The sequence below is a fragment of the Hemibagrus wyckioides genome, linkage group LG25, assembly GCF_019097595.1.
Source record: "Hemibagrus wyckioides isolate EC202008001 linkage group LG25, SWU_Hwy_1.0, whole genome shotgun sequence".
NCBI classification, from domain to species: domain Eukaryota; kingdom Metazoa; phylum Chordata; class Actinopteri; order Siluriformes; family Bagridae; genus Hemibagrus; species Hemibagrus wyckioides.
In genome coordinates, this window is record NC_080734.1 from 10,911,440 (window position 1) to 10,939,372 (window position 27,933).

Genomic DNA, 27,933 nt, shown 5'->3' on the forward strand with positions numbered 1-27,933 from the left:
GCTTGGCACTTCATGTTACCACCAACTTCAAATGAGTGGATGGGAAACACTGTTCCAGGTGTTGATAATTATTCCTGCCGTCTCCAAGGCTTATAGTGAACAGATCCCAAATCTGCAGGGCAACACCCATTCTCTCAGACATATAAATTATTCACTCATTGGGGGTTAATAATAATATGCTAATAGGGACAGACTACAGTCTCAGAAATGATAATGATGCAAAGCACTTCTTAGCCGGAATAATTAGAATGAGTGCTGGATTTAATTACATTTCAGACACAGTAGCAAGTATGAATAAAATAAATGAGGAGTGTTTTAATTAAGGGTATATGTAACATTTTAATATATCAGCTATAAATATATTAGAGAGATATGAATAAACTAGAGTGTAAATTTAAAAAAGAAATGCCTTCTTTGGAATTTTCTTCTAGGAAATGTCAACATGCATTAATGTGCTATTTTTTCTTCTTAAATAAAGTGTATAAATTAGATCTTCTCTGCAAACTTTTGGTTTAATGGAAAATAAATATCATGACTGAATAGATTTACGTACAGCCAGGTAAGAAATGAAAGGAAAAAAAACAAGAAAGTCTGTTGAGAGTCATATTTTTGGTCCATTTTTTCTCTTCGAAAGATTCAATTCAGTTTTATTTGTACAGCGCTTTTAGACAATGGACATTGCCGCAAAGCAGCTTTACAGGAATTTAAAAATAATAAAAATTATAATTTATTTTTATCGCTAATGACCCCAGAGGTGATAGTGGAGAAAGGAACAACTTCCTGAGATGATATGAGGAAGAAACCTTGATAGAAACCAGACTCATCCTTATCTGGGTGACACCGGAGTGTGTGATTGTAAATATTTTTATTGTGAATAAAAATAATTGAAAAAAATTGTCCTTTCTGTACAATATATAATCAAGTGCATCTGTGTAAGCAGGCACTTTTGAGCAACGTGTGGATATGAGCATCAGCGTAATTAATGAATTCATTAGAGGTTTTTTTTTCATGAATTCTTTTCTGTTGACTTTATCTACAAATGTAGATCAGTATGAAATTTGATTAAAGTAGGATTTCTGTTCTAATCAGAGTGCTCTGTTCCACAGTGACTTCATCCTAGGACATGAGAGCTCACAAATCTGCATTGATGGTGAAAATTATATCAGACAAATACTAGAACCTTTAACCTAGATCTCATAAATAGTTAATTACATAAACAATGAAGATTTTGGGGCATCCTGTTAGATAACGTTCTCCTTCTCCTTCACCATCATCCACACACCAAAACATGGAATATCTTTTGGGAAAACAGTATTCCGTGTTCCTTTAACTTGTCATGCTATCTGTATATAGAGACTATAATGAGATGCAAATAAAACAAAGCTTATGAAGAACCGGTGATTAAAATTGAATGTATAATGCAATTCTAATTCCTTTTCCATCGAAATAAACAATTCGAAGACGCTCTTCCTGAGCGTGGGTTGCCTGTTTAGCCTGCTATGAGATAAACATCTCACACACCGCAGCTAAAACCCCCTCCATAATTTAACGTCCCAAATCAGGCAGGTTCTCCTGCCACATTCTGGTGGCTTCAGTGGGATTTTAGACTCCAGGAAATCAACTGAAGGTTTTGTTGAAGGAATCGTTTTTGGCTCAAATGAACACTAGTACCTGGGCTTTTGTAGTTTTTGTAGTAAAAACATCTCATGTCTTTTTACAGGTTCCAGAGGAACAAAGAATATAAAACCTGTTCGGCTTTTCACACTTGATCATATCATTTATTATTTGAACTCATTTGAAGTTTTCTTAGATTCAATGTTGATTACAAAAAGTAAAGTATAATATTTAACAGTTACAAGGGCTGAGTGACATTATAATTATAAATCACTCATGTTTTAGGGATTACTCTAAATTTTGCATTAATTATCGATCATGATCTGCATGAACAGTGGTGTAATTATGGGATAATGCAGCTTCTATTCAACCGAACTAACTTCTAATATCAGAAATGGGAACATACTGTATACAGTCTCTGCTATATAAGGGTAGGAGTGCTGGAAATAAAAACTCTTTGCTATGTGAAAGCACAAGAAGTTACATAACCGTCCTCTGAAGGGAGACATTCATATTTTGCCTTTTGTAGAATGCTGAAGAAATTCTACATTCCCTCCATAATGTACAGACACGGCATGTCTGACCGTGAATTAGATAACTTTCTTTTAGTTTAGAGTTGGATAACAGAAGCACACACATTGCTGATTGTTTCTTGAGAGTTCACACTGAACTGTGAGCCACGTCAACAATCCTATCAGGCTTTACATTTACATGCCACACATTTTCATTATCCTGTTGTTGTGCTGACACACCATGAATAAAAATAAAATAAATAAACAGCTGGATTGACAACATGTACTTATTTGTAGGTTGGATTTACATTCAAACCCTGCACCTTAAAGATCAGCATCTTATTCACTGGATGGTTAAAGTGACTTGTATATTAAACATGTTCTGTGATTGGATGGTGTGAACTGTTGAACCTAACATTTAGTTCAACGTCGCTGCTTTATAACAGAGTTTCCAGACATGTTAGCTTCAGCAGGAAGAGATAAGCTTATTATTATTATTTAAAGATTTTCCATTTCAGTGTAGCCATATGGTGGTTTTAAATGGTTTTGGAATGAGAGAGAGAGCGAGTAAGAGGGAGAGAGAAAGAGAGAGAGAGAGAGAGAGAGAGAGAGAGAAAGATCTGATCTTTGGTTTCTAAATGTGTTGCATCTCCCAAGAGCCTCTGTCCTGACCTCCTAAACGACTCTGACTCTATGTTTACACAATGCCTGATGCACCACGCTGTCAGGCCTCAGCGAGAGTGAAGAGGGAATAGCAGCGATTCGGCCCCCATCCATCACTCTGCCGTTGCTGAGACATGCACTGCCATCTCTCCACTGGCCCACACGCCGCTCCCACAACCCTGCTGCTTTTCTCCATTCCCCATTCAGCCTGCATTCTCTTTTCCTCTTCTCATTTCCTACCTTTCTTTCCTCATCTCCATCACTCTTCCTCTGCCTCTTTACCACACTGGTCTCTCCACCCTTTCTTTTTCTGCAGCTGTCAGTCACTGGGGGTTTGAAAGGGTCAGTCACCGAGGCAGCTGAATAGAAAAAAGTCCAAAGAGGGGAAATTCTTTGAAAATCTTAACCCCTGCTGCTATTGAGGTGTCAATGATTCTTACATTTATCACATAAATGCAATAAAAATTTCTAGTATGGATCACAATCCACAGATTTTCTTTTCAGCAGACAAGACCATCCATCCAAGCTGTTATTAGAAGTAATACTATTAGTCTCAGCTGCTTGGTAGTAATTTAAGACAAACATTTCCGCTGAAACTACAAGAAGACCTGTCAGGATTTTCATATCAGGGTCATGTGATGCTGATGCTCCAAATTTGATTATTTTTCCATACTAGCTCTTATGCCACAGCAATTTGCGGGTGATTACATTTATTTATTAAATTAAAAATACTGCATCACAATTTTATCCATTTTTTTTTTTTTTTTGGAATGTCCAGCAGCTAGAAACGGTCATTCCCTCATGTTGTCATGTTAACATGAAACTCTTATAGACTCTCCTGTTACAGAAAACTTATTGACTGACAAAGCCCTGATCCTGGAGACTCTTTCCTTAAAATGATTTCCTTTTTTCAAACACATGCATAGCTTCAGGCTTCCTGTCAGTTAACACAACCATGTATACATAGTGTGTAAATGTGATTGTGAGTGTAATTGTGCCTTGCAGTCAATTGGAACACTAAAACCAGGCATCCTATGCCCTGTGTCCGAGTCTCTTGGGATCGGCTCCAGGCTCCCTGCAACCCTGTGTAGGATAACAATAATAGCAGTTAGTGGCATCATTATAACCATCATGTTTAGTCATGTGTCTCATGCTTCTAGTCAGTTGGTATAAAATTGGTTCTGTGACTATAACAATCCCGGTTATCTGATAGTGTCTACTAGCTATGTGCATGGTATCATTTATAATTTGCTACGGACAAAAGGCTTGATGAAAAGTAAATGTAGCTCACAATAAATCTGTTACCTGGGATGGTACTAGAATCTTTGTAGGATATAAAATAAAGTCTATTATCTAAATTTCTATTCAAAACATAATAACATACTGAATGCTCCCTGTTCAGGATTGCCACAGCGGATCATTTGGTTGGCATGTTTTGATTCAGCACAGCTTTTACACTGGATGCCTTTTCTGACATAGCCCTCCCATTTTATCCGGGCTTGGGACAGGCACTGAGAGGTAACTTTTCAGTGGCTGGGTTAGTTCCCTGCCCAGGAATCGAACCCGGGCCATGGCAATGAAAGCACAGGATCATGCTGCTGGACCAGCAGGAGGCCCAATAACATACTGAATAACATTTCAATTCAAAAACATGCTGAAATTGAATGCTAAGAATAGAAGGGGTTGTTATTTATTTGCTTAAAAATATGAAACCCTGTTGAGAATTACCTTGAGTGAGTGCAGAAATTAAACACTAACACAATCCTATGACTCACAAGGATTTTATGAATACACTCAGTGTTATTTTTTTTTAAATAGTCCCAGTTCACTTGCTTGTCGTGTAAAGAAACCACATGCCCACTGACAGCAATGACCCTCTGCTAACCTCACCAACTTCCTGCTGTATGTTTCAAGCTCCATAGCAGACGCTGCTGTTACTCAGACACAGTAATTTATCTCAGAGCTGGCATCAGTCCAGAAGATATTGTTGTACAAAAGAGTAGCGACCTGAATGTCCCTTTATTTCTCTGTGGTTGAAGAACTGATTATATGACGCATTGATCTTTTTAACACACATGAATAAGTTAAAGAAAGGAAAGAAAAATCATTTCTAATGAAAGTAGCTCATAGGATATCATCATAGTCATAAAATTAATCACGAGCCATAATTACATTCGTGATCATCAAATCCTTTGTAGCTTCCCACATCCTCCAATGAGATGAAAGCATGTTTTGTAGCTCAGTTGAGGTCTTTTATTTCTCTTTTAATCTGCCATCTCTGATACAAGTACACAAAAAAACAAGTGAAAGCCACAGAGCTGCAGTAACATGCTAAAGGAGCAGAAAATAGCACTGCGATGTCATGGATGTCATGGCTTCTGCCAAGAACTCCAAGTGCCGTGAAATGTCAAGAGCTCTCTTACTGCTGCTGGTTATAATCAATGTTTTATGACATTTACAGATGCGAAAGATAAAAAAAAAAAAAGCATCGCATTGCTTCACAGGAATACTGCTTTCTGAATTAACCAGTCACACCAGCTCAGAAAAGCAAAGGAAACCCGTGATTAATGCAATGTCACCAAATAAAAACAAACCTCTACCTCCCACTAAAAGCCTGCTTTCCATCTATTTACCATTACATCACTGAAATTGAATAGATTCTGAGTGAATTATGAAAAATAACAAAATAAGCTTGTTTGTAGCTTCATTAGATGAGAGCTTTGGAGTAATATTTCCGTTGGGAAAAGGCTCAGTAAGTGATGGAGGAATGTCATTTGTCAAGAAAAATCGATAACAGTGTTTTTCTTTTTTCTTTCACGTGCATGAGCGGCATGTTCATTTATATTGAAGACAAATCATTCAGTGTAACTTGACAGACTGTGTATTGCACGTTAAATAAAGAAAACCATTTTATTTTATAATTACAACACACTAAAGTGGATGGAATTGATTAGAACAAAGCGAATTGAATTAGAACAAAGTACATAGTTGACAACATTCTCTATGAACTTTAACTGGTAGTTGTTTTAAAAATTAAAGTTAATAAGTTATATAATAAAGGTTTTAAATGTCTATTTAAATTCGGCTACTTAAATAATCCGTCTGCAGTGTAGCACAATGATGTCGACCCGCACCGTTTCTAGGTCACAACAAAGTAGATCATTTACAGTAATAAGAAAAGAACCAGCCAAAGGAGTCTTTTACAACATTCAGGAAGCCCTGACAATATATATACGTGAGTGCCTGAGCCAGATTCTAAAGCTGAGCCTTAAAGCCGAGGGCCTAAAGAAAGCTCTTTCTTTCACATGCTAATGTCTGCATTTCACGCACGTAGCCGTGTCGCAGACTCCGTGCTGCAGCTGTCTCCTGTTTTATCTGCTCTCTCAGTGGGTCCCTAATGAATATTTCTATGTCTGCATGTGTGCACAGGCCTGATAATCAGGTTAAGAAGCCCAGGACTTATCCGGGCCTCAAAAGCTCCATCATTACTAAAACGTGACCCAGCCCATTTCTGCAGCCGGCTACACAGGCATCAGCGCTGCTTTATAGCAGGCCACGAGTGAGAAAGCAAACTGATTGAAGAGACAAGCACAGCTGCTCCTGAAGTTAGATCTGCTGTGGTATTGTTGTAATATTTATTAACCTAATTTATTCTTCATTAATGAGCTCTCTGGTGCAGGCTTTCTGTGCATCTTTCTCTAGAAATTCTGCACAAGTGTTTGAAAACTGCTATTAAAAATGGGGAACGATTCAAATCCCAAAATCTCAGATATGTCAGATATACGTATATTCCACATTCTAGTGTATACTGACAGGAACTAACACAGAGATACATTGTTAAGCAGCATTTCTTCTTTTGATCTAAATCAAGCTCCATAAATGTGGTGTGTCAAGTGTTTTCATTTTTATTTATTTTTTTTCCCGAAATACTGATCTCATCAGCAGTAGTTGCTGACTGTGTAAATCTTTCTGGGCACAAGAGAGCTAAAAAATCCCAAACAGCACATAATGAACAGCACAGCCTCGGTGAAAGGCTCTGAATTAAGTCACTTAATCATTAGCACATTCGCGCATGTTCTTAATCAGAGCTGGAGAAGACAATACTAGTATATTAAATTCACTTTTTTAAAATGTTTATTGGGATCTGAAATGTTGGACATGTGCAAAGACAGAAAGGATAGGTTTGCACCTGGTAGTAAACTCTCTTGTCCATAACTTAAACACTAAACAGGCTAAACGAGTCCTTATAAGACCTTGGGCTTAAGTGCTTTCTGAAAGTAACTTCGAAAATAGGTCAGTGACTTGCTGTGTTATGTATGGACTGGCTAGTCACATTCAGGCTGTCTGGCTGTGCTGAGAGAGCTTTTCTTCTCTCTTTTGTGGATCGATATGTCCTCAGTGACTCATCGTCTGCACACCGAAGCGATTATGTCCCACAGAAACAGAAATACAGGTCTATCTACCAGTAGGTTGCAGGCCAGCAGGTGGGCAAATATTTAATGGGCAATGCTGAACTACAGCTAGAAAGAGAACAAAAAGTACGAGACAGCAAATAGAGGGTGACTGAAAGTCTGGTGATTATAGTCTCCTGCTAAAAGGCAAGATTCTTTTTATTTCGATTCTAAATATTCTATTATAAATCTAAGTGCATGTACTGAGTGAGAACAGATTGCCTATAGGATTCTCCATATAATTATACAAAACAATAAATAATTCATTGAGATTTCAAATTAATCCCAACCTAATTATGCCTAATTGGCAGATTAGCACAGCTACACGTGCTAACAGCAAGATTTTTCTACCAGGTCAAAAACATCATTTGAACCAGTAACACTTCACTATTGGGTTCACAAATAAGCAATATGTTAATACTTAACTAATGCTTTCAAAATGCTTCATGCATACATGCACTAATCCTTAGCACATGAGGAATTAATGAAGCATATACATTAACTGAGACCTGCATGAATATCAATACTGGAAAGAGCACAAGACACACTGACCTGAGTAAAAGCACTGCTACTGAATTATAATTCACTCGAGTAAACGTCAAAGAAGTGATCAAGAAAATTACTCAAGTAATACGTCGAGAGGCTAGAACTGACACAACTAATCTGTACATACGTTAAATAAACCAAAGAGTACTCACCATCACATTGATCAACAGTATATAAATACAGGTACAATTTCTTGGTTAGCTAACTTACATTTAGCTAAATACATTTGAGGTTTTCAGTTGCTTGCTAGATTCATTAGCTAGCTGTCTAACTAGCTCATGGTAATACAGATTTCTAGCTACATAGTTTAGCAAACTACATCCTTTGCAGAATATCTTTAACATTACACTAGCAGCACTTAAAGTATATCGCTATCAAACATCAAAATGACATCCTTCCTACTGCAAAACCTCAAAAGGGCCGGCTAGCTACTCTAGCTCACTCAGCTAGCCAAAGTCTTACCTGCACGTGTTTCTGCAGGCTGAATGTTAAATGCTAATATTTCCACAGATTCTGGCTTACATAACTTGCGGATCATTATCGTTCCCCTGAAGCATTTAAAACTGAAGATTGCCTGATAAACTGAGTTAAGGATGCTCATCTGTCTTCACTGCCTCACACATTGCTGCTTATGATTAAGAATTTCAGCAAGAAGCTGCTTTATTTTGTTTGGGTCTTAAAACTGTATTATTAATTAGAACACACACATTGTCTTTTAGTTGGCTTAAATACAGATTACACTGAATAGACTCGATGTTGTGTGGTTTGTCTAGTTTCAGCTCTAGCAAAACCAGACAGGGAAAGGAAGTGGGTTGGAGCTATGAAGTATTAGGGGTGGTGTTCAGCAAGCACTTAAAATGCCACTATTTGTATTGCATCATTTAAATGAAAATCATGTTTTGTTGCCCATAGTGTGTGTGTGCATGTATGTGTGTGAGAAAGAGAGAGATAAAAAAAAGCAGAGAGAGAGAGAGAGAGAGAGAGAGAGAGAGAGAACCAATAGCACTTCAACATATGCAGTGTATTTAAAGACAGCAGAGCTCAAAAGCAAAAAAAAAAAAAAAAACACCCGATGTTTTAGTCACAGCTCGTACAAACAGAATAAAATTCCAGTTACAACACATTTGTGTCCCTGTTTGATTTCACAAAATGCCTAATAAGCAGGAAAGCTTTTCTGTCAAATTCACCAAAATCTAAACTTGAAATGAAAAAGAAAAAGGCAAACTCACTAGTTGATTTTATTTATTTATTTCCATATTTTGCTAAATGTACTTGCTTTAGCTTTATTCACTAACCATAAGGACCAGGAGTGACTCGAACTGTGGGTAGACAGACTGAGTGACACACAAGCAAACAGGAGCATAGACGCTGCATATGGTTCATGACTCTGTTGTCTAATGAAGTACTGATTAATCTAATTACTGCCTATGCTAACTTAAAACACAGGCTTTCCGAGGTTTCCTCTGGCACTTCTCCTATGATTTTTATTTTTTTCTTCACGTAAAAGCTAGATGCAGGTTTAGGGTGGAGATAGGAGGAGTTTCTATATGATTATTTGGAAATGTTGGTGGCTGCTGAATTAGATGTTTATGCACCTGTTCTTTGATAAAAATGAGACAGGAACAAGTGCCTTTGTTAAAGGATCATTTGATTGACAAGTGTGCTTTTTTGGAAGTAAACTTTTCACATTCAACATTATCTCCAGGTTTCCCCAGTTGCAGGTGTATGCACATGTATGTGGGTATGTAGATGAACTCAGCTCCTTATGAACTACTGCACTTGTGACTCTGCCCACATGGGGTTTTGAGTTGTAATGAGGGTCCTCATTCACAGTGCACCCATATGTTTCAGATTTGCTTTTCAGGAAGACAGAGGGCATTCACAAGATAGGCAGATGTTCAGATTGTCCTGTAAATATCCATTAACCATGTACAGCAATTAGCAGACGCCCTTTTCAAGAGCTTTCCCATCGATTTTTAACTTTAAAGGAATACTGCAGTATTTTAGAATTAACATCATATACCGTATACTGTATCAATACATGCACATATCTGTGTGTCTTATTATTAAACATAGGCATATTTCCTGAATTTCGAAAAAAAGAACGGGAAACTGTTCAATAATAATGAAAATCTAAGAATATAATTCTGTAAATAAACAAGTAAACCTCAACAAGAGACTTTCTTTTTCTGTTCTTTTTTTTTCGGTACAAACAAATATGTAGATTCTCTTCTGCACTAAGTTCTATATCACACTTTTGGTAGATTAAGTTTTAAAAAAGTTGGAGAGCTTGTTTAAAAAATTCTACACTTACACATGACCCACAGAATTCCACTACCATTAGGTCTTGTCTTTACAAAATATTGAGTAATATTTCTAGTAAACTAGTATGTTAATCTGTTATGTAATCCTGTGTGTGTATCCTATCAGGATATATAGCCATCAAGCAGTAACTGGGCTGCAGATGAGTTAGGATTTTTTATTTGATATACTGTATATAAAACACAACCAACAAATGAAAGAAAAGTAAAGTGCTTTTCTATAATCACTCGCCTACCTGCAATCATTTCCATAGTTGACACGATATTTGATTAATTTAACCTTAAATTAGTTCAAATCATTGCAGGTCATTACAGGAGATTATTGTGGGCGGTCTTATTTGTTAAAAGGTTTAAACCTCGACACAGGATTCTACTGAAAGGAGTGTGGTGATGGGAGTGCACTAGCAGGCTCGGTGGCCCACGCTGACTTGCTCTTCATAGTGACGGCATAGCTCTTCATGGCCTCCTGGCCATGCCTGTCAGCCTTGCTAATGGCTATTGTTGGGCTCCATGACCTGTGAGGCTCTTGTGAGCAGATGGAGGGTCTGACCCCCACCCAGCCTTAGTGCTGCTCCATCGCTCACTGCCCTCTACACCTCCGCCCATTCTCCTCCATCAGCTGCCCATCTTCCAAAGAAACAGCATGACAAAGCACAAGAGGAGAGAGAGAGAGAGAGAGAGAGAGAGAGAGTAGAGCTGGAGTCAGCCACAATGCAAGCGTCACTGTGGAAACGCATGTGTACGGGGAGGAGGATGTGTGTAAGAAGCCACAGCAGGGCACGCTCCCATGTGCACACAAGGGGCGAGGGGGCACACAGAGCGGGCATGATGTCAGCTGACTTGTAGATGACACACACACATGCATATACACACACTCACAGTCAAGCCTGATCATTATGTATCTATGGATATTTAAAGCTAATGGAACATTAATCATATATCTACACAGCAGGACACACTTGTATTCACCATCAGTACATCACCAGTTCATATGAAACAACCTTAAGCCTCCTCCATAGCACAAACACACATCTTGCCTCATGTGAGAGGTATCAGGTGAGAGGAGCCGTTCTACAAGCATGACACTGCTGTGATATTTGGCCTATGGCTTCACTATGAGAGCACTATGTTCAGAATAAAGAGAGTGATATGGCTGGAGGGGGCTTGATGGCGATGACCTCGGTCCCCATCTCCTTTCTCGCCCCTCCTCTGCCTCCTTCTGGAAGCTCGCCATCTGCCACAGCTGCTGCTTGCCTCAACCGCCACTCTAATTGACAATGAACCCAAAGGCGCGGCGATAATTGTGGCTGGCCGTTTTGGCAACTTCAGCGGGTTTCAATTCCTCCCTTTCAGGATTCATCAAGCCCCATCTGCTCCTCTCTCCATGTCTAGCATCTGCCCCTCTACCCCTCATTCTCAGCCCCCACCTTCCTCTATTTCTTTTTCTTTTTGCCTGCACTTCTCTCTCTCTCTCTCTCTCTTTCTCCCTCTCTCTCCTCCTCCTCCTCCTCCTTTTCTCCCTCGGGCCAGGCCAAGCTTTTGTAAGGAGGCTGCTTATTAGAGAGTGGTCGCTAACCCGAGAGGTTAACCACACCCAGAAGAGTGGGGACTCGGTGGGGGCAAGCCATGTTTGTACGAGTGAGACACAGAAAAAGGACGCCTTGTGGTTTTCTCTTGTGCTATCTCTCCCTTACTCACTCCCCAGGCCCCTCCTTACCCACCTCCTTTTCTTAACTTGCAGCAAAAGAAAAGTGTCGTGTGTCAGAGAGCATGGGTAGGGGTGCGTGTGTGTGTGTAAATACTTATTTAGCCTTTTCTTCTATCTTGATTTATTTCCTTGCTTTTTTTTGCCATCATAAATCTCAAATCTCTTCTTAAATCTATCAGTCTTTGTTTAAACAAATACATTTAACATTTTTGAAGCAGTCTCTTGATATCCTGTATTTTGGGATCCTAAATGAACATGAGCTGTTCTTTTTCCTGTTTAATTAGTTCAAGAAGCAACTCTATACACCACTCCCCAACAAATTATATGAATCCTGAATCTTTTATTCAAAGGTGTTTATAAAAAATCTGAATAAATGTCTGTATGGTGTGTCATAATGTCCCATAGTGGTATGTTACAATATGAAAAGAATAAATCCTGAAATCCTTTAAACCCTACATGTTCCTCTGTGATTAGTCCTGTTTCTGTACGGCGTGTATCTGTTACTCCTGTAGCCCGGGGGTGGCGCTCTGCTCTGGACGTCTCAGTGCCTGAGTGCAGATCTGGCACGTGTACAGCGGCAGACGGCCAGCAGTGAGCCGTGCCAACACCACGCTCAGAGCCAGTGCCAGCTGAGAAGCAGACTTCTGTCACCCAGAACCTTAACTGCAGCCTGTGCTCCTTTTTCTCCTTTCAGACAGACCGATTATCTAGTACTGATTTGTTCTGAAGTAACAGTGTCCTTTTCAGAGTGTTATTACTTCCTAAATAGCTATATAAACACATTTAAAGGAATGCTAATATTATGCTCTGTTACAGTAAAAACTTCATTCACTTTGCAAACTTCATTGCACAGTTCTTCATTCACAATTTTTTTTTTAATCTCTCTATTATGACATTTGATATTTGTAATCACATTTGACCCATATCTGTTTTTTTTCCTGTTTTCCAAAACTGAATGATTTCTTGGGCAAGATTTCAACACACTGTTTAGTTTAGTTTTGCTTGAAAAAAATCCCCAAATATTAAGTCCGTGTCCGTTACTGTATTCTTTCCACCACTATATGTTACTGTACTGTGGACAATAGATGATGATGATGATGATGATGATGATGATGACATGATTATTAGGAAAAGGTTACATGAATTCTGATCTGAACATTCTCATACATGTTTCGTGGCAGATATGTTTCTGATCTAAGATGACATCTAAAAGTGGATTTTTACATTTACACATATCTGAGAACATCAGATCTGTGTCACATTAAGGAACAAAATCACATTTGTGCCACTTGCTGACATGAACATAGTGCTTCAGACTCAAACATAGTCCATTGTTTGTTAAACAGTGACATTTTTCTGTGTTTCCATTTTCTTTTTCATCTGACATCTGACAGATCAGATCAGTAACTCTGAAAAGGTCAGAGTCTGAGCCCTGATACATCCCCATTTCCAACAATCCAGTTAATCAACCTCATAATGTCCTAAATCCTCCGTCCCAAGTTTTCAGTTCCCCTGTTCTTTCATTTTCCTCCACACTGCCCTCAGCTAGTTAAAATAAATCCGTTCGTGGCAAGAGTGTTCCATAGCTGTAGGTCCAAATGTTACTTCCTTATTTAGAATGATGAAAGCATATGCTTTCTGTTCCCAGTGATTTTACAAATAGAAAATGCAAAGTGGCTTCATGCACAGTCATGAAACTGGTGAAGCGAATGTTCAATGATTAAGCGCTTCCATTTGGTTTCTTGTCTGCCATGACGTGCTGTGGATGAATTTTTAGCACGCAGTGGGTTCAGTGTGACCAATTAATGAAGGCTTGCGATGCCAGGGCTTTTTTCGACAGTGTGCCAGAGAGTTTTTATTTGTCATGCCTGCATAAATAATGGGAACATCGCATTCGACAACTAACCCAGTGCCAAAATACACTCATACATAGTAAATTCTACTTCTGCAAGACTGCCCTTCAGTGCCTGAACCTTGAACCTCACAAATCACACTGGTTTAGCCTGCCATATACAAAACACTATATAAAACACTGCAGTTGGACATACATGTCAGGCCAAAACACATACTCGCGCTCATACACAGACACAGAAACACACACACTCATGCAAACATTTCATTATGTCAGAGCAGCTGTAGAACACACATAATTATCCTGGTTGGTAGAACCCTGCTGTTTTATGCATGTCGTATAAGTCATGTGTAGCATGTCGAACATGGACACAGCCTAAATTAGTTATTTTTCACAGAAATATGGTCAGAATCATCCAAGCCTTTCCCCACCAGATATACACTGGTGATCTTGGTCACTGAACCAATGCCCATTCATCGCTCCCATGGTTCCCAAGGTAAAAAAAAAAAAAAAGAGGGGAAAATCTCAGTAGTCATCAATCACCACACTTCCAGAGAGGCCCAATATGAGGACATTAATGTGGAAGCAGCCCCCTCAACCTTCACCCATGACCCCCACACTGCCAGCAGGGAGATGGAGCAATAGATGGAGGTATATGGGATCAGAGCCTGTCACTGAGTCTCTCTGTATCCATCCTCAGGGAGCAGAACATTTGCATGAGCACTGCATGTTCCCGGAGGTGGCAGACCTATAGGGCCTACAAAAACCCACAGTTATTTTCAGTGCAACAAAATATTTGGGGAAAAACAGATTTTATTTTCCCTTAAATTATATTACTTAGTGATCTTCTTAAATAAGATTAAGAAATTAAATATATATTACATTAGTATTTAAAGGAGAAATAAAAAAAGAGCTATGAAAATAAATAATATATTAAAGGTGCAATAGTTGGCGTTTTTTTTTGGTTGTTTGTTTTTAATTCATACTTTTACCAATAATCTGGAAATATGTAGAAAATGATTTTAAAATAATTGTTTAAGATACAGCCTCCACACAAGTGTATTATGTGGTTGGTCACACTAGAAACAGAAAAGTGCCTTATGGCACTATGGTTCTGCTGCCAGGTTCTGGGAGAAGCTTTGTGTACATGGGCAGGAAAGTGGGCAGGTTCAAGTAGCCAAAAAAATCCTTTAAATGTTCCTGAACCCACTTACCTAATCTAATCTTGACTAATTTTAACAAATCTTGTTTAATGCTCTTTTAAGAATAAAAGAATAACAGCCTGTGTTGCAATTCTGCCATCAGGTATAAATAAAAAAACACACATAAAATCCCAAAATTTATCTATTTATTTATTTAATTATTTATTTAATTATTTATCATTATTATTATTATTATTATTATTATTATTATTATTATTATTATTATTATTATTATTATTATTATTAATGTTGTTAATAATAATAATAATAATAATCATAATGTTTTGCTTTTTGGACATTTTGCCATTTCTTTATTACAATCCCCTTTTTTTTGGTCTTCATCACAGAGAGGTATGTCAAGACCTTAATTTGCACCTCCAAAATATTCTATCAGAGCCGAGGGAAACGACTTTTTGCAAATCCTACAGAGGGTCCAAAATAAAATGTGCTGCTAATTATGGGGAAATATGCAGCAGCCAAGCACCCAAGGTCCTCCTCCTCTAGGAATGGATTCAGACAGCCAAATCCATCACCGGCACCTCTACTTAACTCGCCACCATTACAGCCCTAACGTTCTGCTCGGGAACTGTCACTGCCAATTGTGTAGCCCTCAGTCAGCCAGAGCAGCTCATTTAACCAAGCATTTTTATTTTAATTTGAGCAGGGCTGTGTATTTGATTGAATATGCGGATGGCTGTTTTTCTTCTCATTGTGCCTTGTTGTTTAGGTCTGACAATTACATGGAGCCACACAGGAAGCCATCTGCCAGAGGATGTTATGGAACAGTTGAACGCAAATACACAGACAGGAGCAGATAGATTCAGAGCAGTGATGTTGTGCTAATTGCTGTTCACAGCTAAGTAGCCTAAATCTAGATAGAAGCCAGGCTGAAAGTGTTTTTTTTCTCTTTTAGTTAAACTGTAATGCATTACCACATACTGAATATATTAGCAGTCTTTATCAGATGAAAGCATACACTTTAATGTAAAATAGTGTACTTAATATGCATTACTATGGCCTTCTGTTTGGATCTGTACTGTAGATATGAATCATTTTAAAAAGCATGAGTTTAATCCTTCCAGAAATATGATTTCTGTTAGCTAGACATGTTCCCATTCCAAAATCATGGTCATTAACACAGCTTTAGTTTCCTGTGCTGTTATAATAACCTCCACTCTTCTGGGAAGGCTTTCCACTAGATTTCAGAAAGCAGCTGTAGGGATTTGTGTTCATTCAGCCACAAAAGCATTATTAAAGTCAGGCACTCATGAGGGGTGAGAAAGCCTGGCATGCAGTCAGCTTTCCAATTCATCCCAAAGGTGTTCAATGGGGTTGAGGTCAGGACTCTGTGCAGGACACTCAAGTTGTTCCACTCCATTCTTGGCAAAACATGTCTTTATGGAGCTTGCTTTGTGCACAGGGGTATTGTTAAGCTGAAACAAATTTTGCCCCAGTAAAGGGAAATCTTAATGCTACAGCATACAAAGACATTTGGGTGATTGTCAGGTGTCTACAAACATTTGCCTATATAGTGTATATAGATAGGTAGAAAAAGTGATCATGCTAGCTCACTAGAATCAGCATCAGAGCAAAATCACACCACTGTCTATTATTTCTCTGATATAAGCTTAAATATAAGATCTTATGTTACACATACAAATAAAAAAAGAAAAGCTAATATAAAGTGTTTTATAACTACAGTGGAACCTCAGCATACGAATGCCCTCCTAAATGCCAAATTTTCGCTTTAAGAATTGAAATTTGCAAGAAATTTGCATCGGCATACGATGCATTTTCGGCATACACGTGAACCAAACCGAACCAAATGCCAGCTAAGTTGTGTGCATGTCTGGGAGCCGTTCAGAACTTGTTTGCATCCTTGGAAAGCCAAGCAAAGCCAACCGAAGCAAGTTTACAAATTTTTTAGTATGCAAAAGCTGTTTTGAAAGAGTCAACCCACGACTCATAGCCTTTTGTGTCCAAAAGCTACGTGATTTTCCGTCGTTTTTTTGTTCACAGATTGGTCCATGGGTGATCTGTTCTATTTTTAACCCAAACTTTGTGGCACAATATCCTGTGAAGACCCTTGACCCATAAAAAATTGGTAATATTAGTAATACTTTTGTGTGCGCTGGAATGGATTATCTGCATTTAGATCATTTCTTATGGGAAAATTCATTTCGCAATAAAATGTTGCCTTAAGAACTCACCTCAATGAACACCATTCTTCTTCGAAAAGGTATTGCCATATTTGGATTTATATGGATGTATAGAGAGCTATCTACCACTATCTACCCAAAATCTCTAAGAGTTTAAGTGACTTGAGACCTGGTGATAATGTGTGGCAGAGTCATCCGGGATGAGACCACTCCCATAAGGACAAAAATGTTTCATCATAGCATACAGGTGATCAGTGTTGAGAGCTTTGTATTGACTTACAGTGACTTTTCTCTGTAAGGGGACCCAAGTGGATCCAAACCATGCCAGCAAACAGTGTGGGACTCCCAAGTGGTGCAACAGAATAGTGTTAACCTTGTTGAAGTTTGAATTTTAATGATGCCACAGCCATCCATGACTGGGAGTCAAGGGAACTAAATTGGCTGTGCACTTGGCAAAACTGGTCAGCTGTGGGAGTCTGTGATCTCATGTATTGTGAAATAGGGCAGATAATACTTTCCTCCAAGGGTGTTACCATGCCCTGTGACGTAGCATGAGCGGCAGGGTGAAAAGATCTGGTTGGCTGGCTTCATTTATCTAGGAATAATTTGTTAGCTCTCACCCTCCGTGGTTTGCAGTTGTGGTGTGACCGGGAGAGCTGACTGGTGGGGTTGAGTTGGCAGATGGCCAATCTGGGAAAAAATGGGAATAACTAAATTAGATGGATGGATGGATGGATGGATGGATGGATGGATGGATAGATAGATAGATAGATAGATAGATAGATAGATAGATAGATAGATAGATAGATAGATAGATAGATAGATAGATACTCATTTCTAGCTCCCCAATATACAACAAAGTTAAATAACCAACAACAGAACAAAAAAAATCACTGTCAATAGTCAGGTGACTGAATCAATTACCAGAATTTCATAAGAGTCTGATATTTTGTTTGATACTTTATATTCTAAAGATAATCATTATAATCCACTTTCCTAACTCCCATATTGATTCCAAAGGTTTATTTTCATGCCAAATATATGCACCCCAAAGTATGCAAAACATAGTGGCTTTCTCCAGGCTTTATGTCAGAGGACCAGCCACGTCTCCAGATGCTCCATCACCGTCATGCACCATTAAGATTTGCCTGCTTTGCATAATATGACTACCTTATATATGAACCTTTTTTCTTACCTAAGCATGAATACAAATCATAATTACATCATGTCAAGGGCCTGAATGTCTTTTTTATATTTAAAACATCATGTATGAAATGACTTTGCTGATTAATGGAAAGGAATTACAATCCTAAAGAAAATCTACTCAGCAGCTGAATTAACCCACCAAGGTTTAAGCATTAAGCAGCACTCTGTAGGTCATGCAGACAGTCATGCAGACAGCATCAAATGGAAAGGCTGCAGGACTAGTTTCAGGGTGTCACTACATCATGTGCTGTCAGACAGCCTCTAGCATCTAATTACAGAGCGTCTTTTTTGTCTTAGACTTATAGAACATCTCGTGTCTATACTCAGCTCCTCTGCTTCATTCCTTGTCATTAAAGACGCAACACAATGGAGGCTATTCAGCGAGAGGCAGCGCAGTGCCATTGTTCAGTTTGCATTGATACATTGGGTTAATTTAGACACAGCGGAGGAAGTTTGAGCCCACTATAAACAATTTAGTACAGTACACTGAAGCATATTACAACAATTACAGTCATTAAGCGCAGGCTGACTGATCAGCGTCGGATGTGTGAATCGGCAGATGTGTTGAGTTTTGTCCTGTACATTCTGACCTTTTAGAAGTTGTCTTATATGGTTCTGTCTCAGAGTGCAGTGTAATTAGATGTGGTATTACCTGTATAATAATCTGAGAGAGTCGGAGTCTGTGAGAGACACCTTACCTTACGACCTTCATTTTTTTCCATGACTTAAGTCGAAAAACGACATTGAATAATTCCTTTAAAAAAATGACCTAGACACCCCATAATGTCATTAAGTTGCTTGCTCAATAGTTCAACATTTTTACTTAATGCATACGTTTTAATTGATGCTAATGTGAAGAAAAACAGAAAATTTACACGCACCTGTATTTATCATGAACGATTGTTGACACCGTCGTCCGACAAAAAGCAAAAAGCATGAACTAAGGCGGCAACCTTTTCACCCTTTTCTTGCCGTTTTATCATAGCCACCTTATCTTTTAACAATACAGTATGACGCTTACTGGTGCAGCACGAGCAATAGGACCTTTCTTTATAGCCATGGGGATAAATTTTAAGGTAACATATTAAGACACTGTGAATAACGTCTACACAAGTTTGAACAAGCTGCCATGAGCAGTACCATGAACTGCCATAAAATATACATAATATATAACATTTATGATGATGTTTTTTTTGCACTTTTTAATTGTTTTTAGGTGATTTTTTAATGGGTTTTTAATATTTTTTGCTGAATGACAAAGTTGCGTAAATTGACATTAGTCGAATTTGATTTTTTTTTCCTATTATTATTAACAAAAGCCATAGTAGTCAAAACTTCATACGTGGAGGTATATCTGTATATGAGATCAGAAAATAGGTCACACATACAGTATATGCCTCCTATAAATGGCTATATTTATGTCTTCATCAACAGTCTGACACTGGGAATTGCTTCCTATATATTTGTATGCTAATGCACTAATATACAGTGCATTGTGATATATTGGTGAAAAGCCCCTCAGGAGTAGTGAGTAGTAGAGTGAAGAGTAGAGTAAAAACATTGCTTGTAAATTTCACAGAGATAATCATACCCGTACACGTCTCAGGATTATGTATATCATGATTATAAGACATCACGACCAACAAATAGACACGGTATTCCATCTTTCGGAGTGCAGTTCAGTTATCCCACATGGGCAACCCAGCCGAGGTTATGCACCATTTGGAGCAAAGGCAAGACACTCCCCCTGCACCTTTCTGAATTGAACATGTGCACATGTATCCACATACAAACGCATGCACGTGTTTCATTGCCCATGCCCAAACATATCTAAATACATAGACATGAGCACAGGCTTCTATGCAGACACAAACATACACACACACACACACACACTCAGACACAGACACACATCCAGAGAACGGCTGATTTGATTAACTCCCAAGCCTCCATTATTATGTTAGGTAGGTGGTGTAGAATTTCAATGATAATCCATAATGCATGACCTGTTCTGTTGCCGTGGCAACATAAATTCAAGGTTACCAGCTTTGCAGGAGCGTAACTGGGCGTTCAGAGAAAACGCTGCTCAAAATTCTGCTCATGGAGGAGGAGCATCAATCAAACTGTCGTAGATTGCAAAGTACTCATAATCAGATGGAATACCTCAGAGAGAGAGAGAGAGAGAGAGAGAGAGAGGAGCAGTAACATAGGACAACTAACAAAAATCTTTTTTTAAAAAACACTACTGTGAACTACTTGCATTAACTGTGTCTCATACAGGCTGAGCTCTGAAATAGAGCTGGTCAATTTGAGCTAATATCGCCCATTTTTGTGCAGTTCCAGGTGACTTGCTCTCGTTTCATTTGTTGTTATCTTGCTTGGGCAGGCTGGGATGTGACCTGAGCCTTCTGCTGCCATGGGCTTTGGGGGGCTGGGGAGGAACAATGGAAATCAATTCTCACCAGAGACCCGACGCTCTGCTGCCACCCACAGCCCCCTGCTGAGAGAGAGGGAGTGAGAGAGTTGCAATCTCTCTGCTCTTTGGGCCATGACTGCTTACTTTCGTTTCAGCAACTCCGTGCAAATCCAGCTCAAGTGGCTGCCTCCAAAAAAAAAAAAAAAGTTCAAAAAGGGAACTGAATGAAAGAATTCAATACATTTTTTATATCTTATATGAAGTTTGGTATCAGTGAATATTTTATCAGGAATATATCAATCCACTCAAACATATAGTAGTGAATTGAACTCACTTAATGGACTGAATTGAAGCTCCTGACCCTTCCTAACACACACACACACAAACATCTATCTGGGCTGGTCACTGGTCATTCAGAAAAGTTGGCCTTCCTCCCAGGGTTCAGAATGTGTTCTTGAGGAGGCTTTTGTTCCGGCTTTTCTTTTGTCATCCTCTGACATATCAGGTTTTCTTTCATTCTGCCCGAATAGCAGAGGACTGGAGGCCTGTGAGGGTGGCAGGGCCATGCACACAGATCCTTACACACACAGCTGTGTGTTCTTGGATTAGCCTGATCCTGGACACGCCAGAAGCCTTCTTGTCTCATCCTTCATATTTGCTAGACTTGTTGAAAACTGTGATATGAGCATAAACAGTCAGTGCGCCTTCTGAACCGGTCGGCTAGTTTGAAGCCTTTGTGTCCGTCTAAAAAATTCATTCCGGGGACATCTGCCATGAAGACGATGTGCTATGTGTCCTAATTTTGTATTCATAAGGTTTTAGGTCCACGGTTATCAGTCATCTAGTTTTTTGATGATGCATTGCCCAGGCTTGATGATGTCTTCATGGTTGGTGTCACATGTATTTTTTCAACATCCAAGCCAGAGGTGGTGCAGGTTATTTCTGTCTATAAACACCAACTGCATAAGAATGAATAAGACTTGCATTTCCTGCTCTATAGTAGATAAGCCGAGAAAAATTGCAGCAGCACGCAGAGGGTCCATTTGCATGACGGGCAGTGGAAATGGCCTCAACATCACAAGAAGAGCAAACAAAAACAGCCTGTGATCGTATCTTCAGTAAAAAAAAAAAAAGAAAAACAGTTTCAAATCAAATCTGAGAGTCCACTATGGATTTTAAATAGAGCGCCACAGCCAGAGTCTAAGAATCTTATTCTGATATAATCTCTGATGTGGGGATTTTATTAGTCTGTAGGTGTTCTTTTATTCCCTTGATGGTATAAAGATGAATAGTCAGTAAAGGTTGAGTCTTTTTTTTTTTTTCCTGTTCATGTCTGTGAAATTGAATATATGTTTGAATACCGCTTGCTTTAAACAGATCCTCTCTTAATTTCTGGCCAAGTCTCTAAATATGGATGGTGCTAATTACATTAGGAAGGACACATTAGGAAAAAGGTCTATGTTGGTTTTCACACTGACCGCACGGCTACTTTGGCAACGTTTCATGCTGCTTTCCGAATATCTGTGACTAATGTGTGGGAGAGATGGCTGTTGGAATCAAGAATTAATTACATGAAATGCCCAAGGACATATTTGCAATCGCAAGCACACATAAATAGAGTAATAAAGATCAAATCTGACTGTCTCTTAAATCATCACCTAACCTAAACTAATAAAACATCATCTGCCAGAAATTATTTCAGATTATTGAACCATGTCTGTGGTTCTTTGAGATCCAAAGTGTGCTCGTGAATTTAATTAGACACTCTGCTTCAAAATATGATTGGCCTGTTTTATTTTCTTTCTCTTGCACTTTTCTTTCTACAGCTTATGCAAATGACCTCTCCCCGTGCTTTTAAATCATTCCTGTCATCAGCTGATTTATTTATTTTATTTATCCATTTTTAAAACTTTTTTTCACTCTCCTTGAGCCAAGATCAACCAAAACTGACATAGTCATTCTAGTGCAAATGAACACTAACAAAGCAAAAAAAAAAAACGGTTAAAGTGAGCAGATTTTAGCTTTCTATCAACTTCATTCATATAAAATCTAGATATAGATTCATATAAAATGTAGACATAGATCGTATCATTTAAACTCTCCCTCACTCATTAAACTTGATGTAGTTTGTGTGGGATCAGGTTTTTGCTGTTAAACATATCCAATAAAATTAAAATTAAGATATAGTCCTCTAGATTCCTGGGAACTGGAACTCTGGTTGGTGGAAATGAAACTGAAAAGGTTTTTCAAAGAATTTATTTCACGAACAACAGCAAAACATTTAGCATTGGACTAAAGATCTATGAAAACAACATGTAAATTTGTTTGCACTTAATTTAGAGCAAAACTAGCCATTAACTTAAAGTAATCACATGCTCACTAATGATATATATATATATATATATATATATAAAGAAGCCATTATTTGTCACATGTGCATTACAGCAAAATGCTTTGAAAGGTCAGAGCACATGGTCAGCCATAATCAGCTGTCCAGGAGCTGAGAGGGCTAAGGGCCCGATAGTAGCAACTTGGTGGTACTGGGGCTTGAACCCCAACCTTCTGATCAACAACCAAAAGCCTTAATCAATTATTTTCAGAAGAGCAAGACACACGATTTAGGATATTATAATATTATATTATTATTATTAAGATACATTATTAAATTAAAAGTCATTAATATTGACAAAAACTGTGCATTGTTTGCTCTCTTTTTTTTCTAACTCCCTAAGATTACACTACACTTAACATACTTATTAACATCATTCTTGTATTGTGTCCCTGTGTTTTGTTTGTATCCCCATATTTTTGCTTGCATTTCATCATCTGTATGTATCTTTAGATAAATGGATAAATGTAAATGTTTTGTTTTGTACATGTAACTATACAGTATATGTTTGTAAATCATACAGCTGGGGGTGGGAGAGGCAGGGTGTTCAGAGGGTGAGCACAGGGTGTGAGTAGGGGTGTGGATGTGTTTTATTTTGGTTAAATGTGCTACACTTTTTATATCTGCTATAATATTTCACTGCTCAAATATATTTTGCACTCTGTTATACTCTTGTATTTGTGAGTCTGGGATTGAATATTAACATTTGATCACTACATTAAAGTGCACATTCATTCAGGTATCAACTAAATCAAATTTTGCTGAAACTCCTCATTTAAAAAATAATTGTCAAAATGTAAAATAGAAACTACATTAAAAATAAATCTTTCTTAGTCTTTCTTAGAATACATGACTGGACGGGTTCTCTGTCAGAACACATGACTGGACGGGTTCTCTGTCAGAACACATGACTGGACAGGTTCTCTTTCAGAACACACGACTGGACAGATTCTCTGTCAGAACACACGACTGGACAGGTTCTCTTTCAGAACACACGACTGGACAGGTTCTCTGTCAGAACACATGACTGGACAGGTTCTCTTTCAGAAAACACGACTGGACAGGTTCTCTTTCAGAACACATGACTGGACAGGATCTCTTTCAGAACACACGACTGGACAGGTTCTCTTTCAGAACACATGACTGGACAGGTTCTCTTTCAGAACACATGACTGGACAGGATCTCTTTCAGAAAACACGACTGGACAGGTTCTCTTTCAGAACACATGACTGGACAGGTTCTCTTTCAGAAAACACGACTGGACAGGTTCTCTTTCAGAACACATGACTGGACAGGTTCTCTTTCAGAACACATGACTGGACAGGTTCTCTGTCAGAGTACATAACTGGACAGATTTTGTCAGATTAATGGTACAAGCCTGAGCCGACACTAGGCCTGTTCTCTGTATGTCTGCTCTACAACACTGATGCCTTTGATCAGTCAGCTGGCATTGGGCCCACTTTACCCTGTCTGCTTCATGAGATATGATTAAGTACAGAATAAAATGAATATGTTTGTGTTACTTCACTGGGAGCTTGTACAAGTGTGTCCAGAAATGAGATGAGTGTGTGTGTGTGTGTGCCACAGATTTCCAGGTTTGAAAAATGTTAGTTTGTGTGCATCTTATCTGTCACTCACAGCCCTTGGTTCTATCAGAGTATCTAAGTGGTGAGGAAAGGCAGTGAGGCTATTGATTCTATTTGTGCCAACCTGATTTCCTCAGAGTTATTTCCTATCTTCCTGTCCAAATCAACCACAAAACAGAAAAAGAGCAGGTGACCTAAAACAAGCCTGCCAGTCTGAGTGTGTCCGTGATGCAAGCAACTTGTGGTCCACACCCTAACTGAACTGAATATCCCACACACACACACACACAGAGCGCTAATCTGCATTTGCATCTGTACAGGGTGTTGTGATGCAGCCCAACATGAAGTGCCATTACTATTATTACCCCAAAGGCAATCGGTTTTCAAGTAACAGCACCTCTGACACACAATGCTCCTCTTATAACTCTTAGGGTTAATCTTTTTTATTAACTATGATATATGATACATCATACTTTTTGTGGAACATCTACGACACAAGTTAATTTATTTTGTTGCTTATGCAATAGTAACTATAAAAGGTCATTCCTTCATTCAATAAGACAAAAAACTTGTCCTGTTACTCTGACTTGAGATTTCACTAAACATTGCCTTGCCATATCGACAATTATCTATTTTTTTCCACCTTAAGTAACAACACATTTTTAATCAATGTATAATTAGTCTTAGATTAAGTGCACAAGCTGAGTCACTTTCAGAGGCTTTGTGATTTACAGATGCACATTCTTAAGCTGCGTTCACACATACAGCGATTTTACACTGCGAGTGTAATTATCAGTCGCTGAACTATCAAGTCACCAGTAGGTGTTCCTAGTACTGCTTGCCCTAGTTAGAATGATTATCAGTTAGTGGAGCAACTAGCATTCCAACAAATCAGTTTTCTTGCTGCTGAAATAAAACATTCAGGAGGGAGATTTAAAGTTGGTCTATAAAATTCACCAGTGAAGATATGCATCATATCATATGAGATGAAAAAGAAGCAGTGTGTCCTGTTTGACACAGATCATGTGCGCTCTACTGCCTTCACTCCCATTGGTAGTCACTGTACCAATTCACGCCATATTTGCATAAAGTTAAACTTTTCTGAAGTTTGTCACATTCACCCACATCTAGTCGCCAACGGTGGCTGTCTCTCATGTCACCGGAAGTCACTTTATCTATGTGTGAATATAGCATTAGTACAGACTGAAGAAGCTGCTTGGATAAGTAGCGAAATGTTTCAATCTAACTAGAAAGAAATCCAGTCAACATGACTCAACTTCCAGATAACCGCACCCTGGATGACTGAGAATCTTTACCGATATTAGTACAGAAGTAATAATATGGTAGAACAAGGGTATTAATTTCAACCTGCTATTCCTCTTCCAACTGGAACTTTGCCAGAGGAAAATCTTTAACACCAATCAGAATCAGGATGTGATATAATAACATAATTTATCATTTTCAGTAACCAGGATCACACAGCAAACCCAGAGGCTATCTTGAGAAGACTGGCTGCAAGGCTGAAGAATACACACCAATATCCACACATGAGGCAATTCAGTAGAACCTATACATGTGTTTTTGGCAGGTGGGAGGAAACTAGAGAACCCAGAAAACCCACACTGACACAAAGAATGGGTGACCCAAGCTGAGAAGAGAAATGCTACCAAACCGCCCCTATATAATAACTCATTTAAAAAAGTATTTTATTTACTAAAGGCAAATAATAATGCCCCAGTGCTGCCCCAGACAGAATAGATGTAGTAGTACTTTATATATTTGTAAATCTCAGAAAGTGAAAACTATCACTTTTTCTAAAATCTAGCTTTTTTTTTCCCCACTCATTTTGTGAATAATGATCTTAATCTGATTTAAAGCTGTTTCTTTAAAGAGCTCAGATCTCTAAAGAGCACAGCTATTAGCAAAGATGTCTTACTCGTATAACTTAAAGGCTTAACCTGCTGTTTCCATGACCACCTGAGAAATCTGATAAGTGTCAAAATCTGCTAACGGTCTGATTATTAGTGAGCATGTAAACACACCGACTGCTGTGCTCCTGTATCGGTGTGTTGCACCACCATGCTTGGGAAGCATTTTGATCCTCTGTGTATGAGAATATGAATGAGATTGAAACAAAACTGACTTTTTAAAATGATGCAAAATCAAATCAAGCCTTGTTTTCAAAGCAGGGGCTTTCAGTGCATTTCCTGCACTGAGATGTCTAGGATTGTCCCCAGTGTGGAAAGGTTTTCTAGGCAGAAGTTAAATTGGGATTTAGGAGCTAGAAGAACTTGGGAGTCAACAATGTTTGATAACATTACCATTCAGGTTATATACTATTATATCATATTCTCTACACTGATATGATGAATGTCTGATTTTTATAGGTTTTCAGCATAGTTTTTTTGTCCATTTTGAATATTTTCGTATCATAATTATTATAGCATCATTATCACAGTCTCGCTTGTGCTCTGCTTCTATTTATCTCCTGGTCCTAGGTAAGGGTTGCAGTTTAGTTTTTATTTTTTATTTTTCACTCTTAGCATACATTTGTTTCAGTTTGTCTAGTGTCTTTTGCCTGTAGAACATTCCTTCTATCTCCTTTTCTTTTCTTTGCCCTCTCTATTATTTCAGATGAGTAATGAAGACAGTGCTATTTTATCTGCACACTGAATGCTGTTTGCATTTCTTATTGCCAGGCAGATAAGTAAATCCCAAGGCAAAGATTTGGCCTTTGGTGCTATCATTCAGGTCAACCTTTTCAGCACTTATCTTCGCTGCCCCCAACCTGAGCCCCACTCACACCCCTTAGATTCAAAATGAAGCACCCGCCGTGTTTTAAGTCTCTTTTTGTATGCACAGCCATTATTGAGTTGATAAGATAGCATCTCTCCAGTGGGGGGTTTGGTGGAGGCCAGGGGTGAAATGGATGGCCCATTCCCTGAGTGTTTTGCAAATGAATGCACCCCGGAAGGCCTCCAGGACAGCCTAGACTAATTCAGAAAGCCTCCACCCCCATCCTTCACCACCTCCTCCATGCAGGCCAGCGTATTATACTCATATACTGGCAGTCATTAGTATTACTAAGCACAGTTCTACCAGTTCCAATTATATTTTGAGTTCCAGTTGAACACCTGCAGTTTAATAAGCTAGAGTCTGGCACTGTTGTCTGTGTCTCCAGTGGTGCTTGGTAAATAAAATGAATTTTTGTGCCACATAATTCTTACTTTAATAGATTAAAGAAATGTTTCTGGCAGTTATGCTGACCTACCCAGAGTGTAGACTCATTTCGATTTTGTTTTGCCCA

The 27,933-nt window shown here is 38.6% G+C and overlaps 1 long non-coding RNA gene across 1 annotated transcript in view; it reads right to left on the reverse strand.

Annotated features, from left to right (window-relative positions):
* Positions 1-647: 647 nt before the first annotated feature.
* Positions 648-27,933, reverse strand: part of LOC131345700 (uncharacterized) — a 47,704-nt gene continuing 20,418 nt past the window's right edge. Inside the window, exon 4 of the long non-coding RNA XR_009203519.1 lies at positions 648-3,872. This is a non-coding gene — a long non-coding RNA (uncharacterized LOC131345700). The remainder of the gene's footprint in view (positions 3,873-27,933) is intronic.